Below are 7,278 nucleotides of genomic sequence, written 5' to 3' on the forward strand. Positions count from 1 at the left end.
TACCATATTGTCTTGATTACTGTAGCTTTGTAGTATAGTCTGAAGTCAGTGAGTCTGATTCCTCCAGCTCCGTTTTTTTCCCTCAGGACTGCTTTTGCTATTCGGGGTCTTTTGTGTCTCCATAAAAATTTTAAGATGATTTGTTCTTGTTCTGTAAAAAATGCCATTGGTAACTTGATAGGGATTGAATCTGTAGATTGCTTTGGGCAGTATAGCTATTTTCACAATATTGATTCTTCCAATCCAAGAACATGACATATCTCTGTTGGTATCATATCATCTGTTGGTATCATCTTTAATTTCTTTCATCAGTGTCTTATAGTTTTCTGCATACAGGTCCTTTGTCTCCCTAGGTAGGTTTACTCCTAGGTATTTTATTTTTTTAATCTAGAAGAGGTGCCAATTTTTGTTCAGTAAAACAGATAACCACAAGGTTATCTTTTTTTTAATCTTTATTTATATTAGAGTATAGTTGATTTACAATGTTGTGTTAATTTCAGGTGTACAGCAAAGTGATTCAGTTACACATATACATATATCTATTCTTTTTCAAATTCTTTTCCCATTAAGGTATTACAGAATATTGAGTAGAGTTCCCTGTGATATAAAGTAGGTCCTTGTTGATTATTTTATATATAGTAGTGTGTACACAGTTATATTTTATTGCTCTGTGAGAAATTAACAAGTTTTGTATGTAACCAGGCAATCTTATTCTAACATTACCTTCTTAAATTTACTACAAATACCCTAGTTTCTTAAGTGTTGTGTGGACAAGTTTTAACATCTTCCCAGTTTCCTCATTAATTAATGAGTTAAATAAAATCTATGACAAAAGTTGTTTTTCAGTGTGCCTGTGAGTCATGATTTTACCTTTTAAAAAATTTACTCTAAACATTCTGTTCCCACCAGTGGATTTCCATTTAGAATATTCTGGTTCATCCTTTTGTGACTTTGTTTGACTCTGCCATTCTGATTTCCAGTAGTACTGATGCAATGGATGATTCTACATTTAATGGGCTTTACAAATTTCCTTTAAAAAAAAAATTATTATTATTTATTTATTTTTGCTGTATTGGGTCTTTGTCACTGCATGAGGGCTTTCTCTAGTTGAGGCGAGCAGGGGCTACTCTTCATTGTGGTGCACGGGCTTCTCATTGTGGTGGCTTCTCTTGTTGCAGAGCGTGGGCTCTGGTTCACGGGCTTCAGTAGTTTTGGTGCGTGGGCTCAGTAGTTGTGGCTCTTGGTCTCTAGAGTGCAGGCTCAGTAATTGTGGTGTACAGGCTTTGCTGCTCTGCAGCATGTGGGATCTTCCCGGACCAGCGATTGAGCCTGTGACCCCTGCAATGACGGGTGGATTCTTAACCACTGCGCTACCAGGAAAGTCCACAAATTTCCTTTTAATTCACTTTTTAGAGTCATTCAACTGATGCTACTACACTTCCCAGGCCTCTGACCCACCAATTTTGATTTTTTATCAGATAAAAAAATTCAATTAAAAATAACTTCTGATTTAAAACTTCATGAAAATACACATAAAAGGTAATTTGATTCTGTGAAGCTCATATGCCTTTTTACAATAGAAGTCCAATTACATATTTGGAATACAAAGTTAGTTTCATCAGCTCAAATATTTTAAGAGAAAAGTTTATTGATCTGGATTATTGACCCAAAGTTTCCAAAACTAATGAAGATTACTTTTTATGGAACTGTAAGTTTGGAGCCAAGAGCCAGGAGAAGCAGCCATTTGAACAGATTTTTACTGGAGATACAGTGTATTTAAACTTTCAATTTAGAATCTTTGATTACACAGTCACTGGGTGTTATGTATATATATCAGCATTCAGTGCAAGTTTTTATATCAGGAAAACCAAAATAAGTACACAGCAGAAACTAATTTATTCTGATTATTATTACACTTGGAATTCTAAAGCTCCTGCTCCAATAACATATGGATCCTTGTTACTGTAATTTTGTCATGTTTAAGAGAGAAAATTTCATATAATGGGCTGAATCTCATCCACAATACCATGAATCTCTGATGTCTGAAAGTAGAAAAGTAAATGATGTGATGACATCGAGGCCTGGAGGGGACTCTCAAGAAACTCGTCCAGCAGACCACTCCTCTACCTGCAAGAAGCCTTCTCACTTCCCAGTCCTGTATCACCACCACCACCTCAGCGTTCCAGGAGACACAGTTGAGGATGCCTGCCTGAGAGCATTCTAGAAGCTGTATGAACTCCAATATTTTCATAGTTATTTCTCTTTTTTCTTTCTGGTAAACACAGTGGCTTTACCTTTATAATAGTGATATAAAGCTTCCTTTTTAAATAAATTAAAAATGAATTCATACAAGAGAACTGTTGAGTAAATTATAGTTCTATTGGCATATGGCTAGGACAAAGCTTGAAACTCAAATAAGTGCACAAAAGTAATCTTGTGCCTTTGTCAAAATCAAAGATTGATACTTAGGGAATCTAAAATAGGGATAACACTTCCTTGTATTTAAGATTTTTTTTTTTTTCAGTAAATCCCATGGGGAGGTTAGTAAACAGTATAGTCAATGGAAAATATACTCAGGCTTTTTGGTTAGACAAACCACAACTTAAATGCCACCACTATTTGAGACCTTGGTCTCAGGGTCCTCATTTATAAAATAGGAATCTTATCTCATGAGACTGGTGTATGGATTAAATGACATTGCACACATAAAGTGAATGGTACATAGGTCCTACTCATTCATTACCTTTGACTCCTTCTTGAATAATGATATTTGCTGTTTCTGTTTCTTAATGGCTTATGAACTAGAAGTAGGTCATTTTACATTCCATTTTTTTTTGTAATGTGTCAACAAAATAAGGAAAAGTCAGATATTAAAGCCCCATATAACCGTGGCACAGGGAAATAAAAGTCTATGTCAATGGCAAAAAAAAAAAAAAAAAAGAACAAAAGAAAAAAGAACAAAAGAACAAAAGAAAGAGAAAGAAAGAAAGCTGTATATCATCCACTGAAATTCCAGATGGACACACCTGATGGCAGCAAGTAAGCAGTAATGGCAGAGAAGTGTACCCTGTGAGAGATTTAAACCCAGGCATATCTTTTCTTGGTTCCATGAGTGAATCCCAAATGACAATAGTACTAAGATATTTGTGACTTTTTTTCTTTACTTCCTACTGTTTTTATAATTTTGTTTTTGTTTCCAGTTTGTACACAGACAAGTTATTCTACTACGGTAATAATAAAAATCAAATATTTGATTTTATGGTCTAAATATTTGATAATCTCCATCAAAAAGATTATAGAGATCTATTCTATGTTGTTTGAGCTAGGAAGGAATATATGGCTTGTTAGTCTATTTATTTGTTAGTTTTTTTAAATTGCTTTTTAGCCTGTTGATTTATTTGTGAGTGTATATCAATTAAGAATTACATACGCACTGAGAAGGAAAACAGCTCTTTGAAATCTGAAAAGATGATTTTTCATTTTGTGTTTACTTTTGACTCAGGGTTTAGTTTGTAGAATTGAAACATAATTTGTCTATGTGTCTATAACTGAAGAAAGCTTTAACCTTTCATTTTGAATGTGAAATATTTTCCTAATTCCAGAGGGTACAAAGTAGATTATAACATTTCTTAATTAAATAGATTATCTTCCAATTGTTTTATAGTTATATGTGTGCACATATAAAAATTAGAATATTTTTAAATTTCACAGTGAATAAGTAAAATGAATCAATGATCCTTTAAAAGTACTAAGACATATGTGTATGACAGACACTGCCATCAGAGAAACATTTAAAGAGTTCAAGATCATATAATCAATGTGAATTTTTAAAATTATATTACACAAATAATTTTATGTTTAAAGATAAATAACTATATGTTTGTTACTTGTTTCAATATGGCATAAAATAGAAAGCTTTTCTAAGATTATAAAAATATTATCTATTTTATAAGATTTATGAGCTTTATTTTTTATAAAATTTGGATTTGTTTTCTCATAAAGAGATAAATTAGTCTGAAATTTCTAAACTTCTCATACTGGTTTACTAACATTAAATCTATATAATGTTTAAGCTCATAAAAATGTAAGTGTGAGGGGCTTCCCTGGTGGTGCAGTGGTTAAGAATCCACCTGCCAATGCAGGGGATATGGGTTCGAGCCCTGGTCCGGGAAAATCCCACATGCCGCGGAGCAACTAAGCCCTTGCACCACAGCTACTGAGCCTGTGCTCTAGAGCCCGCTAGCCACAACTACTGAGCCCACGTGCCACAACTACTGGAGCCCATGCTCCGCCACAGGAGAAACCACCACAATGAGAAGCCCGCGCACCACAACGAGGAGTAGCCCCTGCTTGCAGCAACTAGAGAAAGCCCACAGGCAGCAACGAAGACCCAATGCAGCCAAAAATAAACAAATTTTGAAAAAAGAGGACAACTGTGAAAATGATTTTTTAAAATGTAAGTGTGGATTTATTTAAGTTGAATCATAATTCTGACAAGATTTTTTATAAAAAATATAAATATGTTTTATAGTACATCATACTGAACAAAATTTCTTAGATCTTTAGATAACCAAAATTTTTCAACTAATACTGAAATGAGTTAGTGAATAATCTTTAAATTCTTAGATAATTTCCAAGTGAGACTGAATAGTGAACAACTGGTTACATAGCATAATTTTAATTTTACATTATTTACTTCTTATTTGCATGTGGTATGGAGTGGCTTTATCTTTGGTTCGTGGTAATGAACCTGTTCTTTCTTGCCACTTCAATAAGGCAGAAAACGGATGTTTGTAGCTATACTTATGTTATATGTATTTATGAGCTGTGGTAATTTGTTAAAATTGTGCTTAGATATAATAAAGTTTCAGTACCATCTTCCAGTTTCCTCTTTCAATAGAAGATGGTAATTTGGGTTAAAATTATAACTAATATTGGTTATTGAGACTATACTAGGAGTAATAATCGTTGAGAAAATCACTGTGTATGTAAAATTGAGGCACTTGCTTTCAAAGAAAAAAGAGAGTAATTTTCTCTTAAAGTACAAGTTTGACCCAAAATAAGAAAAAACACAGAAAAGGAAAAAAAAAAAAAAAACTTTGCTGTGTACAGCAAGTAGTAGAAGGTATGAGGGAAGTTAATTTTGTTTGCCTTGGTTTGTAATACCTGGGCTTGAAAGTCTCTATGAAGAGTTTTAAATTTTGGCAAAGTTAAGTCAGTTTCAATGGATTTACTCACCAGATAATTTAAAGAGGTTGGGGGAGACTCATGAAAATTTTGCTGTCAAACATGCATTGATGCAAAATTAAAATTTGGCTTTTTTCTCTGTCAAATTGAAAACTAAGTCTTAGAAGCTCTTAATGGATAATAAAATATCATTCTTTATCTTCTACATAAACTTCCCACGTAGCAGAGATGCCATATCTTATCAGAATAATATTCTCTGCTTAGGTTTAACTTTATATGCAACTGGTTAATTTAAAACAAAAAAGGAAAATATTTATTCACTTATGGAAAAAGGAAAGTTTCTTACAAAACTGTTATAATCTTTTACGTTTATTTAAAACATTTTATCACTTTAAGTAGATAGCCAAATACTGTTTCTCCACATGAATGGTCCTATCTTGAGTCATCAAATCTGCTCTAATATTTTGGTTTGCCTCAAATATCAGACACCAAATTTAGAAAAAAATAAAACAGTATATTTAGGGGATTTTTATAGGTCTTCTAGACAAGCACAAAGATCTGTTGCTTTACCTTATAAAAAATGAGATGATAGTAACAATTAGGTTTGTTTGCTGTGTTCCATAATTAGCTTAACATTATTTTAAGATCTGTGTGGGAAGAATCATCAAAACAGTAGAAACACACACTATTTTCTTTAGTAAAGATTATATAGGTCAAATATTACTACAATCAGTATTTCAGAAATTATGCAGCGCTCAAGTAATTTGCCAGAAGACTTGCTCTAACTATAGGTTGGACTTTGTGATACTGATTTAAAAAAGCAGTCAGAATGCCTACTGAAAGGACTTCACCAGACACTCTAAATTATTGTTGCTTCAAGGAACAGATAATTAGAAGTATCTTCCAAGCTGACAACGCTTAGGAAACATTTGTACAATATAGGTGGTCTGAGTCAGTAATTCTTGAACTGTTTTCTGTCTGGAAGCAGACCTACTTTATGAAAGCAGACCACTTACTCAAGAGACATAGTTTAAAAAATTACAAATTACATAATGAAATGATGAAGGAAATTCAATTGTGGTGATATTTTGGAAATATTATGGGTATCATTTTATTGTTCTAATTTTATGTATATATGAGTTTTATACACTGAATGCTTTTTTCCCATCCTGCTGCCACCAATTCATATGTTAAATCCTAATGACCAATGTGATGTATTTGGAGGTGGGCCTTTGGGAGGTGATTGAGTCATGACTGTGAACTGTCATGAATGGATTCATGCCCTTATAAAAGAGACCCCAGAGAGCTCCCTTGTCTTTTCCACCATGTGAGGAGACTGCAAGACAGCTGTCTGTGAACCAGGAAGCAGGTTCTCACCAGACACTGAATCTACTGGCACCTTGATCTTGGACTTCCCAGTCTACAGAACTGTGAGAAATAAATTTCTGTTGTTTATAAGCCACGTAGTTTATGGTATTTTGTTATAGCAGCCCAAATGGACTAAGAAAATGAGGAAACCCTTTTAACTCTTAATATAGTAGGTTATGCTTTTCCAAACTGAAATTAACCATTTTAAATAAAATTTGTTCTCAATAACTCTTCAGAATTGAGAGAGAAGTACTTTGCTGAATCACCTTACATTTTCCAAGCAATTGCTTTATTTACATAGGCTCAATGAAAATCCATCCTCCTTTTTACCAAGATATATAATTGGACAAATAGACTCATAACTTGTCAAATTGATTGTGTAACCAATATCACACCTGTAGTGTCATATTGGAGAATAAATCTCATTAACTAAGATATGTTTCTTTTCCTAAGAAACACATATACTCCACCCAATATCAAGTAATAGACACAGAATTTATTCTCTGGCCTAAAACAAACAAAAAACTCCATGAAATACAAGAAACATGGCTTATCAAGATACTGAACATCAGGCAATTTTGATGTAAATTAACATGCAATAAACCATTACCTATAATGGTCTATTTTTCATCCTTTACTTCATCATTCAGTTTCCAATTGCCTTTGAAACTAGCCTGTCTAAGTCTAGATTGGATTTCTAGCAATTCAAGTCAACATTTATTC

The 7,278-nt window shown here is 33.2% G+C and overlaps 1 pseudogene; it reads left to right on the top strand.

Annotated features, from left to right (window-relative positions):
• The window catches only part of LOC102988999 (AP-5 complex subunit mu-1-like), an 11,753-nt pseudogene extending 9,714 nt beyond the window's left edge, over positions 1–2,039 (top strand).
• Positions 2,040–7,278: the final 5,239 nt, after the last annotated feature.

The sequence above is a fragment of the Physeter macrocephalus genome, chromosome 16, assembly GCF_002837175.3.
Source record: "Physeter macrocephalus isolate SW-GA chromosome 16, ASM283717v5, whole genome shotgun sequence".
NCBI lineage: Eukaryota > Metazoa > Chordata > Mammalia > Artiodactyla > Physeteridae > Physeter > Physeter macrocephalus.